The 12,500-nt window shown below is 42.6% G+C and overlaps 1 non-coding gene across 1 annotated transcript in view; it reads left to right on the top strand.

The window, feature by feature from the left end:
• The first annotated feature begins 11,957 nt into the window (after positions 1–11,957).
• LOC136665493 (18S ribosomal RNA) overlaps positions 11,958–12,500 on the top strand; it is a 1,839-nt gene continuing 1,296 nt past the window's right edge. Inside the window, exon 1 of the ribosomal RNA XR_010795270.1 lies at positions 11,958–12,500. This exon is cut by the window's right edge and continues 1,296 nt beyond it. This is a non-coding gene — a ribosomal RNA (18S ribosomal RNA).

Here is a 12,500-nt window from a genome sequence, read left to right as displayed (position 1 = left end):
AGAACACTCAGAAAAGTGACACTGAGCCTGCTGTGGGACAACGCTGTTTTCTGACTGTGACTCTGAGCCGAGTGTAGTCAATTCACAAAAAACATTATAAGAACGCAGTACCAAAGCATGGCTCAATGTTGCATGTAGGTATTTGAGTATACACTAAGTAGGCTACAAGCTTATTGTTTTTAGTCCAATACACTTTATAAACTTGAATTCCTCTGTTTTTTTTTTTTTTTCATTTGTTTTAAATTATGCTCTAAACGTGTTGGATTCTCCGTGTTGACACGTAGGGTATAATTTCGCGTTAACACGTTAAGTTTGTGTATTTCGTGAATCATGATGCTTTACTGCCACCAACTGGTGTATGGCGTTATTGCTGAAACAACATAAAGCCTTAACTTAAGAAAGCCACTCAACATCCCAATCCACATATGGTATATTGCCATCGGACGGGACCAGAGCGCTAGCGCGCGGCGCCCGTTAAATGATTTTTGCCGAGCCCGAGAGCGGGTCCAGTGCGCTCAGGGGAACACGCCACGAAGTTCCGCGCCCTCGCTGAGTCTCTACTCCTCACGTGGAAAGAGATATGAATAATCAAAGTTTGGGCCTTTTATCCGCAATTTTTCATCAGTCCACCAGGTGGCACATGGAATGTCCCAACACATGTATATTATATTGGGTTTGGGATGGGGTATTTCCGGCCTCCGAATATATTGGAAGTGGGATGGTTGTCCAATTGCTGTCAAATATATTGGAAGTGGGATGGTTGTCCAATTGTAATATATTCTGATGGTGTCAAATACATTGGAAGAGGGATGGTTGTCCAATGGCAATATATTCTGATGGTGTCAAATATATTGGAAGTGGGATGGTTGTCCTGATGGTGTCTAATATATTGGAAGTGGGATGGTTGTCCAATTGCAATATATTCTGATGGTGTCAAATATATTGGAAGAGGGATGGTTGTCCAATTGCAATATATTCTGATGGTGTCAAATATATTGGAAGTGGGATGGTTGTCCTGATGGTGTCTAATATATTGGAAGTGGGATGGTTGTCCAATTGCAATATATTCTGATGGTGTCAAATATATTGGAAGTGGGATGGTTGTCCAATTCCCATACATCCTGATGGTGTCAAATATATTGGAAGAGGGATGGTTGTCCAATTGCAATATATTCTGATGGTGTCAAATATATTGGAAGTGGGATGGTTGTCCTGATGGTGTCTAATATATTGGAAGTGGGATGGTTGTCCAATTGCAATATATTCTGATGGTGTCAAATATATTGGAAGTGGGATGGTTATCCTGATGGTGTCTAATATATTGGAAGTGGGATGGTTGTCCAATTGCAATATATTCTGATGGTGTCAAATATATTGGAAGTGGGATGGTTGTCCAATTCCCATACATCCTGATGGTGTCAAATATATTGGAAGTGGGATAGTTGTCCAATTCCCCTATATCCTGATGGTGTCAAATATATTGGAAATGAGATGGTTGTCCAATTACCATACATCCTTATGGCTTCAAATATATTGTAAGTGGGATGCTTGTTCAATTACCATATATATTGTGTCAAATATGTTCAAAGTGGGATGGTGTCCCATCACTACATATTGTCATCAGAGCACGTTTTAGGAAAACATAATTGTAATGTCTAAAAATACATTTAGCCATATATCCCATGACTCCCTGATCTCATATCTGTCTTTGGAGTTGTAAAATTCTACTGTCCAAAATCCATATATTTTTTTTGACTTGAATATATTGGAAGTAGGATTATCAGATCTCAGCTTCAGAACAACATAAGAGGTTTTTACAAACGGGTCTATCTTTGTCTGGGTCTATCTTACTCAGCGTGTGAGTTTGGAGAAGATTGGAGAGAATAAATATTTTCACTCAAAAAAACTAAAAGGGGTCCCCCTATGAGTTGTTTTTAAGTGAAAAAATTTATGTCCTCCAATCATCTCCAAACTCACACCCTGAGTTGATGACACTCAGACTTAGACGAAACTGGTCTTACTTTGAAGATATTTCACTCCTAAGCCAAGATCTGATAATCCAACTTCCAATATATTCCAGTCAAAAAAATATATGGGTTTTTGACAGTAGAATTTTACACTTCTAATTACAGAAAAAGGATCAGAGGGACTTGGGCTGTATGGAAACATGTATTTTTTTTAACTATATAAAATGTTTTCCCAAAATGTATAAGTCTTTACTTTAACCATCCCAATTGCAATATATTTGACACAAGTGTTATATATTATATTTAAGCAGTACATTTCTTCGTAGATGTCTTTCAGTAACTGTAAAACATTTATTTTAATTATTTGTAATTTGCTAAGACACATGGAAGACCTTTACATCCCGAGGTAGTGATAGCTTACAACCTGGTCTCACACCTACTTGTGATATAGTCACATATATAGGAGACTGCAATTCATGCTGAAAATATGCGATATGTCACGAATTGCAGATTACTATATCACGAGTAGGTGTGAGACCGGGCTGTAGCTTAACATTACTGGCTGATGTAACTTTGCTAACTGACAAAGCGACACATTTATGTTATGATTAAAACCAATATTTAACAAAAAATATATTCATTAAACACATGAAAAGTGTTGTATTCTAATCAAATGATATTTAAACTCCCGCACGAGTTATGCACAGGGGCCGTGTCTTCATTAATTCAGACTTATTATCCTGGATTTAAGTCCTTTATAGAGTATTTAGTTATTTTTTATAACGTCTCTTCCTTACACATGTAAACAATCGTACACACACAAAAATGCGTGTATTTGTATAACTAAAAATGTGAGTCTGTAAACAAGTTTTAGTCCCCACACCGAGATTATATCCATCTACACACAGACAAAGAGAGAGTCCACCAGTTTCGCTACACTACACTTTGTTTGGGTTTTTATGTACTGTTTCTAATTCTATATTTTTGTTGTGATATCAGTTATAATTGAATATGTATTTTGTCTTGTTCACCAGTGATATTTTTCAGTTACTGTAGTTAAAACAGCATTTAACTAATCCTTACATATTCATGATAGGATTTACATCACACACTGTAGCTGACACGAAACATAAATCCTTTGTGAACGTAGTCCCTACGTTTCATCTGAATTATTCATAACATAGTGAGCGAAGCACTGACCTATGGCTACGTTGAGCCCTACGTGAGCAGTGTGAAGACAGCAATATTAGTAAGCTGATCCCCATAGCAACTGGAAGTTAATTTTTCACAATAAAAAACCTCTGGTGTTTAGTACCTTAAAATTTGTAAACATGCATATTATTATATAACTTCATTCATAACATGCTCTAAAGCTTTTCATAATTGTATATCAAACAAACATCACTATTCTCTCACACTATGTGTGTGACACATACTGAGATTTGACATTGATAAATTATGTGCATTCTTTTAATAGCATACTGCTAAACAATACAGTGTCAATACAAACCCATGGTGAAATTAACTTTCCAGATCCTCCTCTTTCTGTAAACGTATTGTATGTTTAACGATACATTAAGTTACTCATGTTTTATTTAATTATGTGTATCTACTTCTATATATAAATTAAGAGAGGATAAATCTCCTTCAAAATGAAATTGAACAAAAAATTCTGAATTAAAAAAGGGCTTTTTCAGCAGTTCAGTGGTGGTTGAAGTGAGGGGTTTATATATATATATATATGTGTGTGTGTGTGTGTGTGCTTTTAAACGTATTTATATATGTATAATGTTAATACAAAATCTCATAAAAAACATGGTCAAATCCAATACGCTTAGAGACCAACGACATTCCATACACCTGGACTCCCATGACTACTGACGAAGAACACTCAGAAAAGTGACACTGAGCCTGCTGTGGGCCAACGCTGTTTTCTGACTGTGACTCTGAGCCGAGTGTAGTCAATTCACAAAAAACATTATAAGAACGCAGTACCAAAGCATGGCTCAATTTTGCATGTAGGTATTTGAGTATACACTAAGTAGGCTACAAGCTTATTGTTTTTAGTCCAATACACTTTATAAACTTGAATTCCTCTGTTTTTTTTTCATTTGTTTTAAATTATGCTCTAAACGTGTTGGATTCTCCGTGTTGACACGTAGCGTATAATTTCGTGTTAACACGTTAAGGTATTGACGCGTTATGAACGTGTTAACACGTTAAGTTTGTGTATTTCGTGAATCATGATGCTTTACTGCCACCAACTGGTGTATGGCGTTATTGCTGAAACAACATAAAGCCTTAACTTACCAAATAACGGAAACAATTCCAGTGTTTAATGTTCTGAACAATGTTTATGAGATTTTGTATAAACATTATACAAACATAATATTTATATAAACATAAATACGTTTAAAAGCGCACACAAACATATATATATATATACCCCTCACTTCAACCACCACTGAATTTACTGCTGAAAAAAGCCCTTTTTTAATTCAGATTTTTTTGTTCAATATAATTTTGAAGGAGATTTATCCTATCTTAACATATATAAGTATGTGGCCACAAATGGGTCCACAATTCCATTTAGACCTAACAGGTGGTGGTGGGGTCTTAGTTCCGAAAAGCCATTTAGTGGACAAAATAGCAGTTGCTTACCTCTTCGTAGTACCACACCATCCCAATCCACATATATGATACGCCGCTTGGTGGACCTTATCGGCCTAGCGCGCGGCGCCCCCTAGACGATTTACTTTGCAGAGCCCGGGGTCGGGTCCTGGGCACACGTGGTGAGAGCTAAAAATCCTCAAAGTTTGGGCCTTTTACCCGCACTTTTGCATCAATCCACCAGGTGGCTCCCGGAACGTCCCGATTCCAATATATTCCATTACAGGCAAATATATTGGGATTGGGATGGCGTATATATTTATCATTCGTTGAAGTGTTTTGTAATGTTTTTAATACTTTTAACATGCCCAACATCCATAGACATTAACATTTTTAAAGTGTTGGCTACTTTGATAAGGCAACACAAACGTCCTTTCACAAAGTTTCCAACTATCTTTGATATATTTATAATGCCAGTAAACCGACAAACACGTAACCACAGTGAGCCAGCCTGTCCTTCTGAAACTCTTGTCCGAACGCCTTACTTTCAAATTTTCAAGTTAGCTAATGTTACTGCTGCATTACTTAAGGTGGAAGCGAAAAATTTAAAAGCTTCTGAGCGAACACCAGTCAGAATGTCAACACTAGAACTATCAGGATTTTCATATACCCCCTTTTTCTACCAGAGGCTGCCAAATGGCAGTGCTGGGGTAATTTGCAACCCATTAGGCCACCTTTTGTTATGTACATTAAGCCACTACTAGGTGCTAAAACGGGGGGATGGGTGATAGTGTGAACTGTGTTGACTGACAAAGCTCTGAGAGTCACAGCAGGCACAGACTTTCAGGAGTTTAGTTTAGGGCAACAGTCTCAACAAATAAAAAATATTTTGGTACTTTGGCAGTTTTCTCAGCTGCTGATAATTATTATTATAATCTTTCAAAAATATAATGAAATAATACTTGTTTATTTAGAATACACACAATAAAGAATTATTTAAGCTTTTTAGTTTATATTTGTTGATCTAATGCAGTATTATTTGATGTGAAACCTACAAAAACCTTGAGAAATATAAATAAAAAAATCAGTTAAGTAAAAATTGCTCAAAAATAGTATTTAAGTTTAATTTGAGTCATATTTACTTGTCAAGAAAAACACTTTGCCAATGGGGTGAGATATTTTGACTTAAAACAAGAAAAAATGTTTTTTAAGGTTACAACATATCAGAGCTATTTTGACTAATCAATATGCCACTTTTTGCACTGTGAAAACAATCCTACATTAGTACAAAGGAGGCAGTTTTTCAAAAGGCAAATTTACTTAAAATCTGAACTTTAGCTATTTTGACAAATCATCAGTGAGAAAACAATCCAAAATTAGTACAAAGGAGGCAGACTTGAGGTGTTTTGGAATTATAGTTCAAATAATGTCTTTGTGTGAGTTTTAGAGAAAGATGACTGCAGACACTGGAAAACTTGTTAATAAAGTGCATAAACTTTATATAATAAACTGCACCAAAGTAAATAGCCTATCTGGCTACATGCTGAGTGAAATAAAATAGAATAAACCTTTCTCACTATAGTACAATATTACAAATATACACGATGGAGGTAACTGAGATGGGTGTGTCAGTGTCAGTCAGGGTGTGTATTCCCTGCCACATACGCCGAGGGTCAGAGGAGGTAAAGTGCTCCTCAATCCAGAGTTTGTAGCAGTGCTTGGCTATAGCTGTTAGTCTCTTCATATTGCCAGGAACTCCAGTGGGCGGTACAAAGGACGCTTGTACCCTGAGCGCTTCTATGCTGAGGGATGCCATGCCAAGAAATCTCGGACCACCAGTCTTGTTTTTTGCCCTTCTTTTGTATGCATTAGGTTTCTCCATTTATGTGCATCTGCTTTTCTTTTTTCTGTAAATCAGGACCGGCGTTTGTAGCAGTGCTTGGCTATAGCTATTCCTCTCCTCAGGTTAGCTCTGGCCAAGCTGTATGCTTCCCGGCGTCCTGATCTGAAGGCAGCATCTCTGGCTTTGAGCAATGTGCGAACCTCTCTGTTTATCCAGGGCATTTGAATAGGGAATGTTAATTGTTATGGCAAACTTAAATTTAATGATTAAGTATCACCAGGAAGAAAGATCGATGCTCAAAGAATTCTTTGAGGAGAAGAGAGGAATAAGACAGACAGTCAAAGTCAGTCCACACAGTTGTTGATGTGTTTCAGGACAGAGTTAGTGTAGGTGTCCAAGTGGATGTGTGAGCCTGTGGAGGCTCGGGCAGCATACTCACTCCAGTCGGTGTGCTGGAACTGTTGCTGAAGGAAGGAGTCAGCCCCATCCATCCAGAACTTTACAGTTCTGGTTGAAGGCTTAATCCTCTGCATGACTGGAGTGTATTTGGGAAGCAGGAACAAAGAAAGATGATTGGAAAGTCCAAGATGGGGGTGGGGTGTTGTTTTGAAGCTGGTTAAAGTCGAACCAATGCTGAATCCGGTGTTTGTGCAGTGAATGTTAATTTCCAAAAGTGTCTGTCTGTCGTAACTGTAGTTCGCAAGAGTTATTTGCGCAAGAAAACTGGAGATAGCTAAGTACAGAAGTATAACATCACTAAAACCGGTAAGACGCTGAGCCTCGCAGTGTGATCGTGACGCCATCTTGGTCCTGGGAGACCAAGGACCATTTCCTATGGATATCAAGGTCCCAGAATCTGGAGGAAGAGAGGAGAGGCACGGAATCCACATTGCTCGAGGTACCCTGTAAAGTTTCCACAGTAAGTGGCGGTTTGGGGTACCATGTCATCTGCTGGTGTGGGTCCACTGTATTTTCTGAGGTCCAAGGTCAACGCAGCCGCCTACCAGGGAGATTTAGATTACTTTATGCTTCCTTATGCTTCCAAGCGGGGTGGGTTAGTGCAGTGTGTAGTGCTGTTGAGAGCGAAGACACCCGCAAGTTCCACAGCACAAGCTCTTAGCACACGGCCAGGTACACCATCAGGGCCAGCTGCCTTCCGTGCATTCACTCTGCTCAGCATGCGACTGACGTCCGAAGTGGAAAGTACAAGTGGGTTGTCGTCGGTGGAGGATCGTTTATTGAAGATATCAATATCATCTGGTCGAAACGAGTGTAAAAGTTGTTCAGCTCATCAGGGACTGAAGCACTGTTGGTACATGGAACAAAGCTAGTTGGTTTATAGTCAGTCAGGGTGTGTATTCCCTACCACATACGCCGAGGGTCAGAGGAGGTAAAGTGCTCCTCAATCCGGCGTTTGTAGCAGTGCTTGGATATAGCTATTAGTCTCTTCATATTGCCAGGAAATCCAGTGGGCGGTACAAAGGACGCTCGTACCCTGAGCGCTTCTATGCTGAGGGATGCCATGGTAAGAAATCTCAGACCACCAGTCTTGTTTTTTGCCCTTCTTTTGTACGCATTAGGTTTTTCCATTTATGTGCATCTGCTTTTGTTTTTTTTGTGAATCAGGACCGGCGTTTGTAGCAGTGCTTGGCTATAGCTATTCCTCTCCTCAGGTTAGCTCTGACCAAGCTGTATGCTTCCCGGCGTCCTGATCTGAAGGCAGCATCTCTGGCTTTGAGCAGAGTGCGAACCTCTCTGTTCATCCAGGGCTTCTGATTAGGGAATGTTAATTATTATGGCAAACTTAAAATTAATGATTAAGTATCACCAGGAAGGAAGATTGACGCTCAAAGAATTCTTTGAGGAGAAGAGAGGAATAAGACAGACAGTCAAAGATTGCGTGAATCCGGTGTTTGTGCAGTGAATGTTAATTTCCAAAAGAGTCTGTCTCTTGTAGCTGTAGTTCGCAAGAGTTATTTGCGCAAGAAAACTGGAGATAGCTAAGTACAGAAGTATAACATCACTAAAACTGGTAAGACGCTGAGCCTCGCAGTGTGATCGCGATGCCATCTTGGTCCTGGGAGACCAAGGACCATTTCCTATAGAAATCAAGGTCCCAGAATCTGGAGGAAGAGAGGAGAGGCACGGAATCCACATTGCTCGAGGTACCCTGTAAAGTTTCCACAGTCAGTGGCGGTTTGGGGTCCCATGTCATCTGCTGGTGTGGGTCCACTGTATTTTCTGAGGTCCAAGGTCAACGCAGCCGCCTACCAGGGAGATTTAGATTACTTTATGCTTCCAAGCGAGGTGGGTTAGTGCAGTGTGTAGTGCTGTTGAGATAGCGTCCTCGGTGGATCTGTTGCAACGATAAGCAAACTGGTGTGGGTCCAGCGTAGCAGGCAGGCAGGATTTCAAGTGAGAAAGAACTAGTCTTTTAAAGCACTTGGAAATTATTGGGGTGAGTGCTACAGGTCGAAAGTCATTAAAGTCTGAAGCAGTAGAATGCTTAGGCACAGGCACAATAATGGCTGACTTAAAGATAGATGGTACAGCTGCCTGGGCAAGCGAAACATTAAAGATGTGAGCGAAGACACCCGCAAGTTCCACAGCACAAGCTCTTAGCACACGGCCAGGTACACCATCAGGGCAAGCTGCCTTCTGTGCATTCACTCTGCTCAGCATGTGACTGACGTCCGAATTGGAAAGTACAAGTGGGTTGTCGTCGGTGGAGGATCGTTTATTGAAGATATCAATATCATCTGGTCGAAACGAGCGTAGAAGTTGTTCAGCTCATCAGGGAGTGAAGCACTGTTGGTAGATGGAACAAAGCTAGTTGGTTTATAGTCAGTCAGGGTGTGTATTCCCTGCCACATACGCCGAGGGTCAGAGGAGGTAAAGTGCTCCTCAATCCGTCGTTTGTAGCAGTGCTTGGCTATGGCTATTAGTCTCTTCATATTGCCAGGGACTCCAGTGGGCGGTACAGAGGACGCTTGTACCCTGAGCGCTTGTTGATGCATTTCAGGACAGAGTTAGTGTAGGTGTCCAAGTGGATGTGTGAGCCTGTGCAGGCTCGGGCAGCATACTCACTCCAGTCGGTGTGCTGGAACTGTTGCTGAAGGAAGGAGTCAGCCCCATCCATCCAGAACTTTACAGTTCTGGTTGAAGGCTTAATCCTCTGCATGACTGGAGTGTATTTGGGAAGCAGGAACAAAGAAAGATGATCGGAAAGTCCAAGATGGGGGAGGGGTGTTGTTTTGAAGCTGGTTAAAGTCCAACCGATGCTGAATCCGGTGTCTGTGCAGTGAATGTTAATTTCCAAAAGTGTCTGTCTGTCGTAACTGTAGTTCGCAAGAGTTATTTGCGCAAGAAAACTGGAGATAGCTAAGTACAGAAGTATAACATCACTAAAACCGGTAAGACGCTGAGCCTCGCAGTGTGATCGCGATGCCATCTTGGTCCTGGAAGACCAAGGACCATTTCCTATAGAAATCAAGGTCCCAGAATCTGGAGGAAGAGAGGAGAGGCACGGAATCCACATTGTTCGAGCTACCCTGTAAAGTTTCCACAGTCAGTGGCGGTTTGGTGTCCCATGTCATCTGCTGGTGTGGGTCCACTTTATTTTCTGAGGTCCAAGGTCAACGCAGCCGCCTACCAGGGAGATTTAGATTACTTTATGCTTCCTTATGCTTCCAAGCGAGGTGGGTTAGTGCAGTGTGTAGTGCTGTTGAGATAGCGTCCTCGGTGGATCTGTTGCAACGATAAGCAAACTGGTGTGGGTCCAGCGTAGCAGGCAGGCAGGATTTCAAGTGAGAAAGAACTAGTCTTTTAAAGCACTTGGAAATTATTGAGGTGGGTTATGCAGTGTGTAGTTCTGTTGAGAGCGAAGACACCCGCAAGTTCCACAGCACAAGCACTCAGCACACGGCCAGGTACACCATCAGGGCCAGCTGCCTTCCGTGCATTCACTCTACTCAGCATGCGACTGACGTCCGAAGTGGAAAGTACAAGTGGGTTGTCATCGGTGGAGGATCGTTTATTGAAGATATCATTATCATCTGGTCGAAACGAGCGTAAAAGTTGTTCAGCTTATCAGGGAGTGAAGCACTGTTGGTAAATGGAACAAAGCTAGTTGGTTTATAGTCAGTCAGGGCGTGTATTCCCTGCCACATACGCCGAGGGTCAGAGGAGGTAAAGTGCTCCTCAATCCGGCGTTTGTAGCAGTGCTTGGCTATAGCTATTAGTCTCTTCATATTGCCAGGAACTCCAGTGGGCGGTACAAAGGACGCTCGTACCCTGAGCGCTTCTATGCTGAGGGATGCCATGGTAAGAAATCTCAGACCACCAGTCTTGTTTTTTGCCCTTCTTTTGTACGCATTAGGTTTTTCCATTTATGTGCATCTGCTTTTGTTTTTTTTGTGAATCAGGACCGGCGTTTGTAGCAGTGCTTGGCTATAGCTATTCCTCTCCTCAGGTTAGCTCTGACCAAGCTGTATGCTTCCCTGCATCCTGATCTGAAGGCAGCATCTCTGGCTTTGAGCAGAGTGCGAACCTCTCTGTTCATCCAGGGCTTCTGATTAGGGAATGTTAATTATTATGGCAAACTTAAAATTAATGATTAAGTATCACCAGGAAGAAAGATCGACGCTCAAAGAATTCTTTGAGGAGAAGAGAGGAATAAGACAGACAGTCAAAGATTCTCTCTTATCTCTTGAATTTATTGAACAAATCCAAGCCATATATAGGACCCCAGTCACGTACACCATTATTAGATCATGTCTCGTTCCATCAACCCAAACATTCCCTTATTGGTGCCTCGTCATCTCCCTTTTATCTCCGTCCTCTTCGTATTGCCAGGAACTCCAGTGGGCGGTACAAGGACACTTGTACAAGCGCTTCTATGCTAAGGAATGTCATGTTAAGAAATCTTGGACCCTCGTCAACGTCAGAGAGGATCCCAGGCATGTCGCACCCCTTCTGCATAGGAGGTTATTTCGGGCGGGCCGAGCACAACGTGGGCATGGGCGTTTCCAGTGCGGGGCCGTCAGGATTTCAGAGGGCAGTACGAAATGAAGGTGTCTGAACGATGACAACCGACGTGGAGATGCTGCTCTACCGGAAAACCAGACCCGCCTTGGGTAGGCACCTGCCAGGCTTCATAAAAAGAAGCAGAGGGATCCTACCCCATGCTGCGGGTCAGCTTCCAGGGATGGGTTTTGTTTACCCTTCCCGTACCTATCTTTGGGAGACTTAGGCGGCCAGTCCCCTACGCTGAGACAGTCCGAAAACGGCGGCCGCAGGCACAGCGATGTCCGGGGCTCTGCATCTGAACTCGTGGCCCCACTCCTGTTTGCCAGCGTGCCCCACGAATCGACATTTCCTGGTTCTCCTCTGTCGGGACAGCAGATCCGAAAGGAGTGCTGCTCCGAACAAACGCACCGAGAGCGGCCGCGCCCGACCCGGGGCCCCGAAAAGGGTCTCGGTAGGGCCGACCCACGTGGCGGGGAGTGACGTTTCACCCCCTTTTCCCACGGTGCAGCTACCTGGTTGATCCTGCCAGTAACATATGCTTGTCTCAAAGATTAAGCCATGCAGGTCTAAGTGCACACGGTCGGTACAGTGAAACTGCGAATGGCTCATTAAATCAGTTATGGTTCCTTTGATCGCTCCACACGTTACTCGGATAACTGTGGTAATTCCAGAGCTAATACATGCAAACGAGCGCTGACCTCTCGGGGGATGCGTGCATTTATCAGACCCAAAACCCATCCGGGGGGCTCGGGCCCCCCGGCCGCTTTGGTGACTCTAGATAACCTCGGGCCGATCGCGCGCCCTCTGCGGCGGCGACGTCTCATTCGAATGTCTGCCCTATCAACTTTCGATGGTACTATAGGCGCCTACCATGGTGACCACGGGTAACGGGGAATCAGGGTTCGATTCCGGAGAGGGAGCCTGAGAAACGGCTACCACATCCAAGGAAGGCAGCAGGCGCGCAAATTACCCATTCCCGACACGGGGAGGTAGTGACGAAAAATAACGATACAGGTCTCTTTCGAGGCCCTGTAATCGGAATGAGCGTATCC

The sequence above is a fragment of the Hoplias malabaricus genome, chromosome 13 (assembly GCF_029633855.1).
Source record: "Hoplias malabaricus isolate fHopMal1 chromosome 13, fHopMal1.hap1, whole genome shotgun sequence".
Taxonomy (NCBI): domain Eukaryota; kingdom Metazoa; phylum Chordata; class Actinopteri; order Characiformes; family Erythrinidae; genus Hoplias; species Hoplias malabaricus.
Note: the sequence above shows the minus strand (reverse complement) of the source record. Positions and strands in the feature narration are given on the sequence as shown.